This window comes from Palaemon carinicauda, chromosome 44 (genome assembly GCF_036898095.1).
Source record: "Palaemon carinicauda isolate YSFRI2023 chromosome 44, ASM3689809v2, whole genome shotgun sequence".
Taxonomy (NCBI): domain Eukaryota; kingdom Metazoa; phylum Arthropoda; class Malacostraca; order Decapoda; family Palaemonidae; genus Palaemon; species Palaemon carinicauda.
The window spans coordinates 41,393,754-41,406,253 of NC_090768.1; the positions used below are offsets into that span (position 1 = coordinate 41,393,754).

The 12,500-nt window shown below is 32.6% G+C and overlaps 1 protein-coding gene across 2 annotated transcripts in view; it reads right to left on the bottom strand.

Annotated features, from left to right (window-relative positions):
* Window positions 1-12,500, bottom strand: part of LOC137634181 (uncharacterized) — a 523,265-nt gene that overhangs the window by 461,704 nt on the left and 49,061 nt on the right. Inside the window, exon 2 of one of the 2 annotated variants that reach the window (XM_068366452.1) lies at window positions 10,188-10,240. The exons of the other annotated variant lie outside the window; for it this stretch is intronic. The gene's annotated coding sequence lies outside the window, so the exon portion shown is untranslated. The remainder of the gene's footprint in view (window positions 1-10,187; window positions 10,241-12,500) is intronic. 2 annotated transcript variants of the gene reach the window in all.

Here is a 12,500-nt window from a genome sequence, read left to right on the forward strand (position 1 = left end):
GTCCTTTTAATCATTATTGTTACCCTTAATTATATTATCAAAACTTATTATAATTGTTTCTGTTACTGTCATAAATATACATTAATATTTTTTCATTCGATTTTATATATATATATATATATATATATATATATATATATATATATATATATATATATATATATATTATATATTTATATATATATGTATATATGTATATATATACATATATATATATAAATATATATATATATATATATATATATATATATATATATATATATTGCATTTCCGAATTCCATTAAACAATCACAAAAACGCATCTTTAATTCCCTGCAATATCCCAAGAGAATATAAACCGATTTCTGTAAAAAGGTATCATATCTAATGTCATCAGCACCAGATTCAGTAGTATCAATCAAAGGAGCTCCTGGAAGAACCTAATCTGAATCTAATCTCGTGTGATTATACATCCGCCAATCTTCCTTGTTGAACTCCTATGAAAGACTACCTTGGAATTATTGACAATCTAAAGGCTAACTGAATAGAATCCCACATACCCTCATTATAGCTCGAGCGCAATATAAATGATTGGAAACAGAATGGGGAAATGGAAATGAGAAGGGTTGGCCTTCAGGAAACGTCCAGACCTTATTCCTAGCAAAGAAATAAAGGAATAAGGAAGTGAATTCCAATGCCTAGAAAAAAAACATTATGTTCTCCTAATTCCTCCTTTTTTTTAGATGAAAAAACCAAGATGTACGACACGTGGAATGTTGATAAACAATGTCTACTTCCTAATAACAAAATTACTTTTGCGTCGCTCACTTCTTAATGGACCTCTAATCATTTCATTAGCAGCAGGTTCAATCCTTATCCGAGACTCTCTCTCTCTCTCTCTCTCTCTCTCTCTCTCTCTCTCTCTCTCTCTCTCTCTCTCTCCAATAAATGTTAATTGGAGTTTGAATAGTTCTTAGACGTGGTGCCCATACTAGCTCCGTCTGTGTGCTTGATTTGACTCACCAGGCCAATCTTTGACTTCCATACATTGCCACATGTAGGACACGTCCAATGAAGATTCAGAGCTACGGGGACTTCTTTTCTGGCTGGTCGCTGCTGCCTTTTAATCTTTTCTGGCTGGTCGCTGCTGCCTTTTAAGACTTCTTTTCTGGCTTGTCGCTGCTGGCCTTCTAGGTAGATGCATCACGCGACTGAGACCCCTACAGAGTAAAAACCTGGATGACCTAAATGACGGCCAAGCTGCAGGGACTTGCAGGAGATTCCCTAAAGTATGCATCTTGACTCTCTCCTCAATGTCTGTCAGTTCATTCTTCATCTAAGGGAAACAACTATATTATTGTTATTCTTATTACCTCCTAAGCTACAACCCTATTTGGAAAGGCAAGATGCTATTAACCCAGGGGCTCCAACAGGGAAAACAGCCCAGTAAGGAAAGGAATAAAGGCAAAGTAAAATATTTTAAGAGTAACATTAAAATAAATATCTCTTATATAAACTATATAAACTTTAACAAAACAAGAGGAAGAGAAATGAGATAGAATAGTGTGCCCGAGTGTACCCTCAAGAAAATGAACTCTAACCCCAGACAGTGGAAGACCATGATACAGAAGCTATGGCATTACCCAAGACTAGAAAATGGTTTGATTTTGGAGTGTCCTTCTCCTAGAGCAGCTGCTTACCATAGCTGCTTACTATAGACTTATTCTCAAGTGACTAATTCCCAGGGCAGTGATACTACTTATTCGAAATGATGTACCGGATCCTTTAAGCAAAAAAGTGCAAGTTGGGGTATCATTGGTGGAAAGTGTTCTTGGGCCATCCTGATATAATGTGACTGCTATAGTAACAAAGGAACCACAACTCCCGAAAACACAATACATTCCGAGTCACTTCATTATCAATATATCAAAGTCGTAAAACATTATAAAATACTTTTGAGATAAAACAGCGTTAATGAAATCTTATTCTTCAAAACGTTCACAACCAAAGCCTCTTCTTGATTTGTATCAATCTAATTAAGATTCTCTCTCTCTCTCTCTCTCTCTCTCTCTCTCTCTCTCTCTCTCTCTCTCTCTCTCTCTCTCTCTCTCTCTCTCTCGTGAAGAAACAAGATACCCTGGGAGAGCATCGTCTTGCCTTTCATTCACATTTATATGATAAGACAGTTATCCATCATCAATTAAACGATAATATGACCGCAAGATTTTAGCTTGACTTCAACCAAAGCGAGATTATATCCATATAAATCTTATTTTATTAATAAGTAAAAATTTGCCAAGTAAACTGAATCGCTATCTATAGGTATATTAGTATCTTAAAAAAAAAAAAAAAAAAAAAAAAAAAAAAAAAAAAAAAAAAAACCTCACGATGATCATGTTATCACATAGCAGGTTTAAGATCTGGTTTGGAGAAAGTACAGTAATTTCACAGACTTTGAAGTAAATCCTAAATAATCTTTTTGGTTTCATTCTTATGAAAAAACTTTATACTGCTGTGCTAATTATTTCCATTATTACCATGCGTCAAATACTAACTTATATTGCTATAAATTCTAAAGTGAAGATGCATTTAGCAGGTTTTAGAGATTTTATCCCATTAAGTCTTTTACTGCAGGCGACGAATTCTTTAAGTGCTAAATTTTCTTTGGAACTGCCCTACTTTATAAAAGTTTAACCTGAGCAAATGAGATTGGCTCAACTGAGAATTTCACTGATGCACACACTATAAAAAACAATGAAGCCATTACCTGATCGATTTTTATACATTCTTTGGCAACTCTTACATTAATAGAAGTCTTAGGTATGTTCGCAACTCTTAAAAGTAAATTTGCATAAAATTAAAATATTATTTACAATGTCTGATGCTATGTTTTCATCATATACTTTACATAAACAGTAGTTAATTCTCCTTCCCATAAGCATACTTCTGTAAAAAGAAGTAATATGTGAAACATCTTACATAATATAGCACATAGTCAGCTGATTAATCCGAAACCACATTAAAAGTTCATGAAATTCATTCAGGTATTTTGAGAACCGAACAAGATTTCTTGGTTTGTATAAATGAGATTTAGTTTATCTTCGACTCATTAGAAATATAATACCTACTCACAGTGTAGTTGGACAAGAGATAATATAAGAGAATCTAAACGGCATTATAACAATCTCCTTGCTTTCAGAGTACTTGATAAACATAACTTCTCTGACATTTTGACATTAGAAAATCACAAGAATAAAACATTAAAAATCACCGATGCGTGTCCACGAAGGGGGGAATCACAACACCAGGACACATAAGCTAACTTTATTGATTAAAAAACTAAACACTTTTCAAATCAACTAATAACTCTAAAATTACCTAACGTGATAATATCAGTGTCATAGATTATTTATAAATCGAAACCAAACAACTCTGTAATTTCACGAGTTACTAATCTAAGATCTGAGGTTGTTAACAACCATTATCTATATAAACTATTCGGTTCTATTAGAATATTAAAAAAAAAAAAATGGAAATCATAAAATAATGGAGCTTAACTAAATTGCAGCAAAAGGTTCGCTCCTAGAGTAAGTAAGCTTCTAGGTCAATAAAAACATAAGCACGAAGAGAACATCAAAGCCTAACAGAAGAGGGAAAGAAACTCATCGAACCATTTCATCTGGCAACTTCTATTCAGATAGAAAAATAAAGTTTGTTTATTGGATTTTTTTTTAGTTTGTTTATTGGATTTTTTTTTTTTGGGGGGGGGTTGAATCATGCGCACAAAACTCTTATCTAGTTATAACCTTGAACCGGACGATTAGACATTAAGTTTCAAGTTTACTAATACATAATATTCTCATAATATTTTGAGAAAATCCTCCAATAAGAAATACAAATATCCCGCCAGTTCCTGTTTGTAACTGCATTAAGACGGTTTCCTGGTATAACTGCCTCTAAATACAAAAACACACGCACGCACTACACATGACCGCATGACAACTATGAATGAAAATATTAGCCGGCTTAACATGCAGCAAGGGTTGGTCTTATGCTAGACATCCCTGGGTGTTATCAAAGAACTGAAGTGTAAAAAGCATCACTAAAAAAAATATCGTATGTTGTAAAAATATAAAAATAAAATAACCCAAGGGCAAAGATTATCTTTAAACAACACTAAAGAAAAAAGATAAAGAAAGAGAGAGAGAGAGAGAGAGAGAGAGAGAGAGGAGAGAGAGAGAGAGAGAGAGAGAGAGAGAGAGAGAGAGAGAGAGACTCACAATTGGGTGGATGGGGGAAAGGTGTCAAGACCAGAACATACACACACACCCACCCGCTACTGTAGGAATGTTGGCCAAGGCCATCTTACTATTCTGGCCACGAGTCGTCCCTCTGACACTGTCTCGCTGGGGGAATGAGAGAGAGAGAGAGAGAGAGAGAGAGAGAGAGAGAGAGAGAGAGAGAGAGAGAGAGAGAGAGTGTGTATGAAGGTGTTTGTGACAGTTCTATGTTACGGGGGCGGAGGCGGCCATCGTGATAGCGAAATTGGTAGGGTTGGGAGATGGGAAGAAGGACCCATCCTTGAGATCTTCAGGCACACGTCCGTAATTGCTCGCCTGAATGCACAATGGATTACATAATCGTTACGTTATCTCCATCAATAAAGCCACTGTCATAATGCTCTGACGATCCTCCATTGTCTCTCTCTGAAGCTGCATTCGATAAGTATAGGCAGGGATGCAATTTGTCAAGACTTATGGCAGATCTATTTTATTATAGTTACTGATCTAAAATATTCTATATAAATTATTAATTAATTAATATGTAATCTATTTAGTTCCTTTCCTCAATGGGCTATTTTTCCTGTTGGAGTCCTGGGGCTTATAGCATCCTGCTTTTTCAACTAGGGTTGTAGCTTAGCTACCAATAATGATGATGGTAATAATAATAATAATAATAATAATAATAATAATAATAATAATAATAATAATAATTTATGACAACTGTTTTGTAATCTAGATCGTTGCTTTTATTCTCCTTTGTTATACATAAAAAAACTGTAGCAGACATGCTGTACATCAATTGATAAATGCAACGCTATCATCTTGTACTTTTTCAATTACGGCTTTATCTAACAAAGGCTTAATCAATTAGCGATAAAGTCTTTGAAAAACTTTGAACCAAGGATTAAAAGTTATGAACCAAGTTCCACTTCACTTTATTCAAAAGATAGTTTTAGAATTCAAAAGAAGCAAATAAAAAGAATAAGAGGTTTAAATTCAATTAATCAATAGGGATCTATATCACTTTGATTTTGTGCATGTTTCCTGTATCCTGTACCGTAATTACAATGCAAGTTATACTTCCGATGCACATTTTGGGCCAATGTATGGATTGTAATGAATTTATCTTAACTAGAAATATATATATATATATATATATATATATATATATATATATATATATATATATATATATATATATATATATATATATATATATAAAGTAAGATCATTAACAGAATATCTAAGTCAATTGGCTATCGTCTACTGCCTATGCAACCATTTTCATATTTCTTAACAAATTTTATTATAAAAGATTAATTATCAAGGTACTTGAATGTTTTTACAGTAACGTTCCACTTCCAGAATTATCTTTGGTGACTTAAAAAAAAATTAAACTTCTTTTATGGCCGTTACTTTCAAAATGCTTCATTGAATTAAATATTTTTCTTGATATTTAAAATTATAGGGGCACTCAGTAGAGCGCAGATATCAGCCGCGGCAGCATATTTCTCGACCTTGACCTTTGACCTTAACATGTATTAATTGGCGTGGATTTTCATACACTCAAATGTGAACCAAATTTGAATTCTCTGTTATAACAATGTCCAAACTTATTGCCGATTACGTGAATTGGACATTTTGCCTGAACGTGACCTTGACCTTTGACCTTGAACTTCCAAAATTTAATTATTTCTAGATTTTTACAAAACAGTTATACCCTGCAAGTTTTCTTAATCTACGATTAAAATTGTGACCAAGAAGCAGTTCACAAAAACTCATACACGCAAACATAACCTCCTTCCAACTTAGTTGGTGGAGGTAATAAGTAAAATCTAATTAGCAGGTTAATGGAAGTATATCCGATCATTAAAAAATAAACATTTAAGTGTAATATTTCTTCCACTATATAAAAATAGTTATAATCACCGATAGTTTTTTTTTTTAATAAGTTTTATTATAAATATAGGAAGAATATGATCGAGTAAAAGGTAAGAGTTTGAAATATGGCGAAGAGTTTGAGATGAAGGGAAGACCTGTCAGGAATAAAGTTTTATATTTCTTTTAATTGAGCCCTTTAGCACCAAACTTCCCCCAAACAAGTCTATATATTTCTCAGCATTAACCATTATCATTACTAATATTGTCATCATCATCATCATTATTATTATTATTATTATTATTATTATTATTATTATTATTATTATTATCACTAGCTAAACCATAACCCTGTTTGGAAAAGAATCCTACAAACCTAGGGACTCAAAAAGTGAAATAGGTCCAGTGATGAAAGGAAATAAGGAAATAACAAATAAACTACACAGTATCCAAGTCAGGCATATTCGATAAGGGTTGTTACAAGAATGCAAATTTACAAGGCTTAAAACCATCCATACTGTAAATCACTTGAAAAAAAAAAATCAATAAAAGCATCACACCCACCTGTGTTAGTATAACACAGCATCCACTGAGCAAAAAGGCTAAAGGAAGGATAAGAAAAACAAATCAGACGGTGGTTTGTTGAGATGAAATGAAGAAAAACCAATCAGACGGTGGTTTGTTGAGATGAAATGAAGAAAAACCAATCAGACGGTGGTTTGTCGAGATGAAATGGCAAGATGAAACGTCAGACTTGGTGACACGCTAGTCAAAGGCAACTACTAATCTGGGTCCTGCTACTACTCCAGGATATCATCCAGAGATATGGATCCTACGTCAAGAGGAGTGACACCAAAGTCATTATGACTATGACAAATGGAACCCTGATGACTTCCTGCTACAACTGCCAACAGACTTCTCATCAACTGTTGAGCGTTATACTTATGAGTTTAAATGACCTGCTTTATAAAACGTATGTCCTTGGTTTCTATTACTTTTTCATTTACCTTCTACTTCTCAATTAGAATTTGCACTTACAGATTTCTTACAATTTAACCGATCATGGCTCATGAAATGTCACTTTTCCTCATTAAACTAATCAATCATTTACTACTTGTCAGAAGCATGCTATAATCTGATGAAAATAAACAACAGTTAAAAGTTAAACATGAAAAAGAATTCGAATAAAGAATGATATTAAACCCAATTTTTAGGGGGACAAAAGTAATTTGGTCACAATAAAAAGTAATGGCAGTAAATGTGACTCATGATTGGACATAGCTGCCATAAATATCCATAAATATATTTTAATTAAGTAACAAAAGCATCACTGAGGGGAAAGAATGTTCTTACGGTCAAATTCAAGGCACTAAATACGAGATTTTCCATAACTATCATTTTGTAACTCTCTCTAAACGGCCTAATTAACAATTATCAGATAGAGGTAATTTCCTACGCAGTTCAGGGAATTTTGCAATGATTAGAATAAAAAAAAAAAGTCTTGCATGTCAGAGTTTTAACGACCGTTGCGCAACTGGTAATTAACAAGATAATGTGCGTTTGAGTTTAAGACCATCAATCAGGTTCTCGCAATATTTTTTTTAAACATGACTGAAGGTTAAATATTTCGAGTACTAAATAGGGAATAAGAATAGCTATAAATTAGACTATAGAAAATGGGAGTAGGTTTTTTGCCTCACACGATGAACACACACACAGACACACACACATATAATATATATATATATATATATATATATATATATATATATATTTATATGTATGCATATATATATATATATATATATATATATATATGTATGCATGTATATATATATATATATATATATATATATATATATATATATATATATATATATATATATATATATATATGTATGCATGCATGTATATATATATATATATATATATATATATATATATATATATATATATATATATATATATATATATAAGCAGACGTGTTTCTTTTTACTTACAATCATTAACTACGATTAGGAAGTAAAAGGCATCTATGTTTATGGCTATACTCCAAAAGAATTTCAATGGACTTAGGGTGTCGAAGGCGTCTGGAATTCCTTACATGACATTCTTTTCAAGTGTTAAGCTGTCCCAACGCAATGAAACTTACCAAACCAGCAATTGATATGGACAAAAAATACTTTCCATTTCTTTTAAGGACAGAGGATACTCTCAAATTATTGATAAGGACAGAGGATACACTCAATTATTGATATGGATAAAGGATATTCTCCATTAATGATATGGACAGAGGATAATCGCTATTAGTGATATGGACAGAGGTTAATCTCAATTAGTGATATGGACAGAGAATGCTCTCAATTACTGATATGGACAGAGGATGCTCTCAATTACTGATATGGACAAAGGATACTCTCAATTGCTGATTTGGACAGAGGCTAACCTCAATTACTGATATGGACAGAGGATACTCTCAATTATTGATAGGGACAGAAGATACTTTCAATTATTGATATGGGCAGAGGATACTTTAAATTAGTGATATGGACAGAGGATACTCTCAATTATTGATAGGGACAGAGGATACTCTTAATTACATTACACTAGACAGAAAGCTCATTCATTCGCATGATGCCACAGAAAACAATGACAAACATCCTAATAATCAATGAAAACATGGGACGAGGACGTTCTTTTCTAGTACAAAAACACTCAATCACAAATTCAAAAGTCTTCTGAAACCTATTTCTCAAAACTAATCTCATATTCTCTATACATAGATAGGGTAAACTTCACAAAGGTTTATTGGTCGATAAAAATTTGCATAAGAAAACAAACGCTACTTTTGACTTTTTATGCAATAAGTTTTTGTCTAAACATCACATCAACATATTTGGCGCACTAATTCTTAATTAATATCTAGCATCACTACAACCCAGGTCACCATCATCTCAAGTTATTGGTGTACGAGATAAAGAAATAACAATTGAAGAGATGAATTTATAAAATATCTAAGAATGGCCAATGACTACCAAGTCTCAACCTCACATGTTATCATAAATCCTTTCAGGAAGAGGATAGAAAGAACATTGCAGCATTCTGTCATACTCGTTAACAGATTATAACTAAAGGGACACTCAATAGAGCGCAGACCTCCGCCACGGCAGCTTATTTCTTGACCTTTCGCTCGATCTTGACCTTTGACCTTAACTTGTATTAATTGGCGTGGATTTTCATACATTCAAAGATGAACCAAGTTTGAAGTCTCTGCGACAATGATGTACAATTTTGGAAATTTTGCTGGACCGTGACCTTGACCTTCCAAAATTTAATAATTTCCAGCTTTTTACATAACAGTTAATTCTTGCAAGTTTCATTACTCTACGATCAAAATTATGGCCAGGAAGCTGTTCACAAACAAACGCAAAAACTGGGGCAAAAACATAACTTCCTTCCAATTTCTGTTGGCGGAAGTAATATGTGGCATATACTTCAAACACCAACACGAACAAACATATTGTTATTTTGCTGATATCAATTAAACATGAACAACTTTCTTTTCCATTTTTAAAGATAATTTTCCTTTCAGAAATTCTTAAAATTCAACATCACATGCATTTATGATTTTAATTGATATATGAAATTCACCGCACTATGGCCAGGGAGGCCAAACAACGAAACTAAGGGGAAGCCAACAGGATGGATAGCAACATGGATGAAATTAAACAGTAACAAAAGTAAAATAAAGGCGATAAGCGGGTGCAGTTAGGGGCTGAAGAAACGCTGTATATTGAAGTCCCTATACTGATGCCTACAGTGCACTGCGTGAGGTGCACTGATGGCACTACAAAACCCCTATGAAACACAGATTCGTGGTAGGCACGTGCTTAAGCCTCTGTGGTTGGTTGAGGTTATCTTAATGGATAAACTGTGTTCTCCTCTTTCGCTACCCATATTAAATCTTCATATTAAATATCTACCCATTTATAACGTGACATTAAGTACCTAAAACACGGTCCTCCAAAACGATATTCTTTACCTTACCTTGGATCAGAGATGCCTTTCTTCTTCGAAGTACATCTAAATGGTACTCGTACCTGAAAAGATAAATACAAATTAGTTTTTTTTTCCTTTCATATCACAAAGAATATATAGGTAGGTATCAAATTATGATAATGATTTATATATGAAGCCTAACCCCACCAGCAAACGACTAAAAAGTATCTGGTGAGTATTAGATTATAGATCACATCTAAGTAGGGAAGAGCGTGAGAATAACATTCATATCCCAAAAAGATCTGTTTGAGGTTAGCACCCTTCTAAGCCACCCTCTCTCGAGTGGGTAAGGCGGCTCTCCCATTCATAGTTGGTGTCTTGCCAACCCGAAATCTGTACCTTCTAGTGTCCTCCAACAGACAACGGAAACAGATGCATAATCATATATATATATATATATATATATATATATATATATATATATATATACATATATATAGTATATAGATATATATACATATGTATAATATATATATATATGTGTGTGTGTATATTATATATACATGTATATATATGTATATACATTATATATACATGCATATATATGTATATATATATATACTATACATGTATATATATGTATATATATTAAATATACATGTATATATATGTATATATATTATATATACATGTATATGTGTGTATATATATATATATATATATATATATATATATATATATATATACACACACACTCAGAAACAGATAATTCTGATGAAAAACAATTTTCCTTGGGTCCATATTATGTCAGCACAAAAGAATTTGCCATTTCGCCCGACCAATTACAGAACCTTTGGAAGAAAAGTGTTATTGTTGGACATCTATTTAGTGTCAACATGTGGCTTCTGTTTTCGGCTTCGATCTTATTTTACGGGCTTCCTCTACAACGAAAACAATTTATTCCACAAAAGAGTGAAGGTAAGTTTCGGATTTCTTCTTGCCAAGATATACCTAACGTTTGATCAACATATAAAAAAAGGCTCTCGGAAAAATATGGTTACGAATAAACGTGTAAAGGATTAAGCTTTTATTCTCACCTAAAGCGTCATTTCAGATAACAATATTCTACATATTAGTCAATCTATATGAGAAAGGAAACCTGTATTATATTTACCAATTGCAAGACCCAAGAACCCCAACTTTCCCAACTATTTTTATTCCCAATTTTGTTCTTATTTGTGGACTCGATAACTTAATATCCTTATCTAGTCTGACCCAAAGATAACATAAAATTTGGGATATAAAACTGAACCTATCCTTAAAAGGAACTGATAAAGCAATCTTCCACTTGAAAACGGAAGATTGAGGTTGTCAAGAACTGACTATCATGGGAAAAGAAAGGGAATCTGGTGAAAAAAAAAAAGTATAGCGTTTTAGGACACTGTGGGTTTTCAAAACTAAGTAAACGACTTCACATTTTATATTTGTGGGCAATCAGACAGTAGTAAATAAGAATATCGAAAATTGGCGTAACATTACATAGAAAAAATAAATTAAAGTAAACAAAGTCACATATGGCAATAGTAACAGAAACACGCATACGCATTACTTGAACTCTATGTAAAAAAAAAAAAAAAAAAAAAAAAAAAAATGTAAGAACGTTAAAACAACAAAAACTTTACATGCGGGAAGTAAATACCTCCCAATTATAGAAAAATTCTAACTATTTACTCTGTTAAAAAAAAAATCTTTTCGTCCCAAATTATTTCATGCATATAAAATGGGTTTGATGACATCAGACAACAAACGACATAGAAATCGGTGGATGATAATAATAATAATAATAATAATAATAATAATAATAATAATAATAATAATAATAATGTTTCTTTTAGGTAGGCGACTCTCTTTTATGCAGAACTGGCTGCCTTAGTGGCGTTAATTTTATAAGGAACCTTTTCTATTGATTTAACCATCACCTTAACACGACTGCAATTTTCTAATAAATGTGCCATTCTTTCTAAGAATGAGAATAGCACAGTTACTGGCAAATTGCAGTGCTGTTGTGAGAAAGACTAGATCAACAGAAAAGATCTCATAGAATTAACGCTACTAAGGCAGCCATTATCTTCAATCAAACTTAATAATGTTTCTTGTCATCAACGAAATTGAGCCCATATATAAAAAAAAAGAAAAAAAAAAAGCAGCCACGTAAATTAAAAGGAAGCATAAAAAACAAACCACTTGTGAAACACCCGAATCTTAAATGCTCAAACATCTATGAAGGAAGATAGTCAATAAGATAATCGTTATCAAATCTCAAGTGTTTATAACGCTGCCTGTTTGATAACACACAAGAAA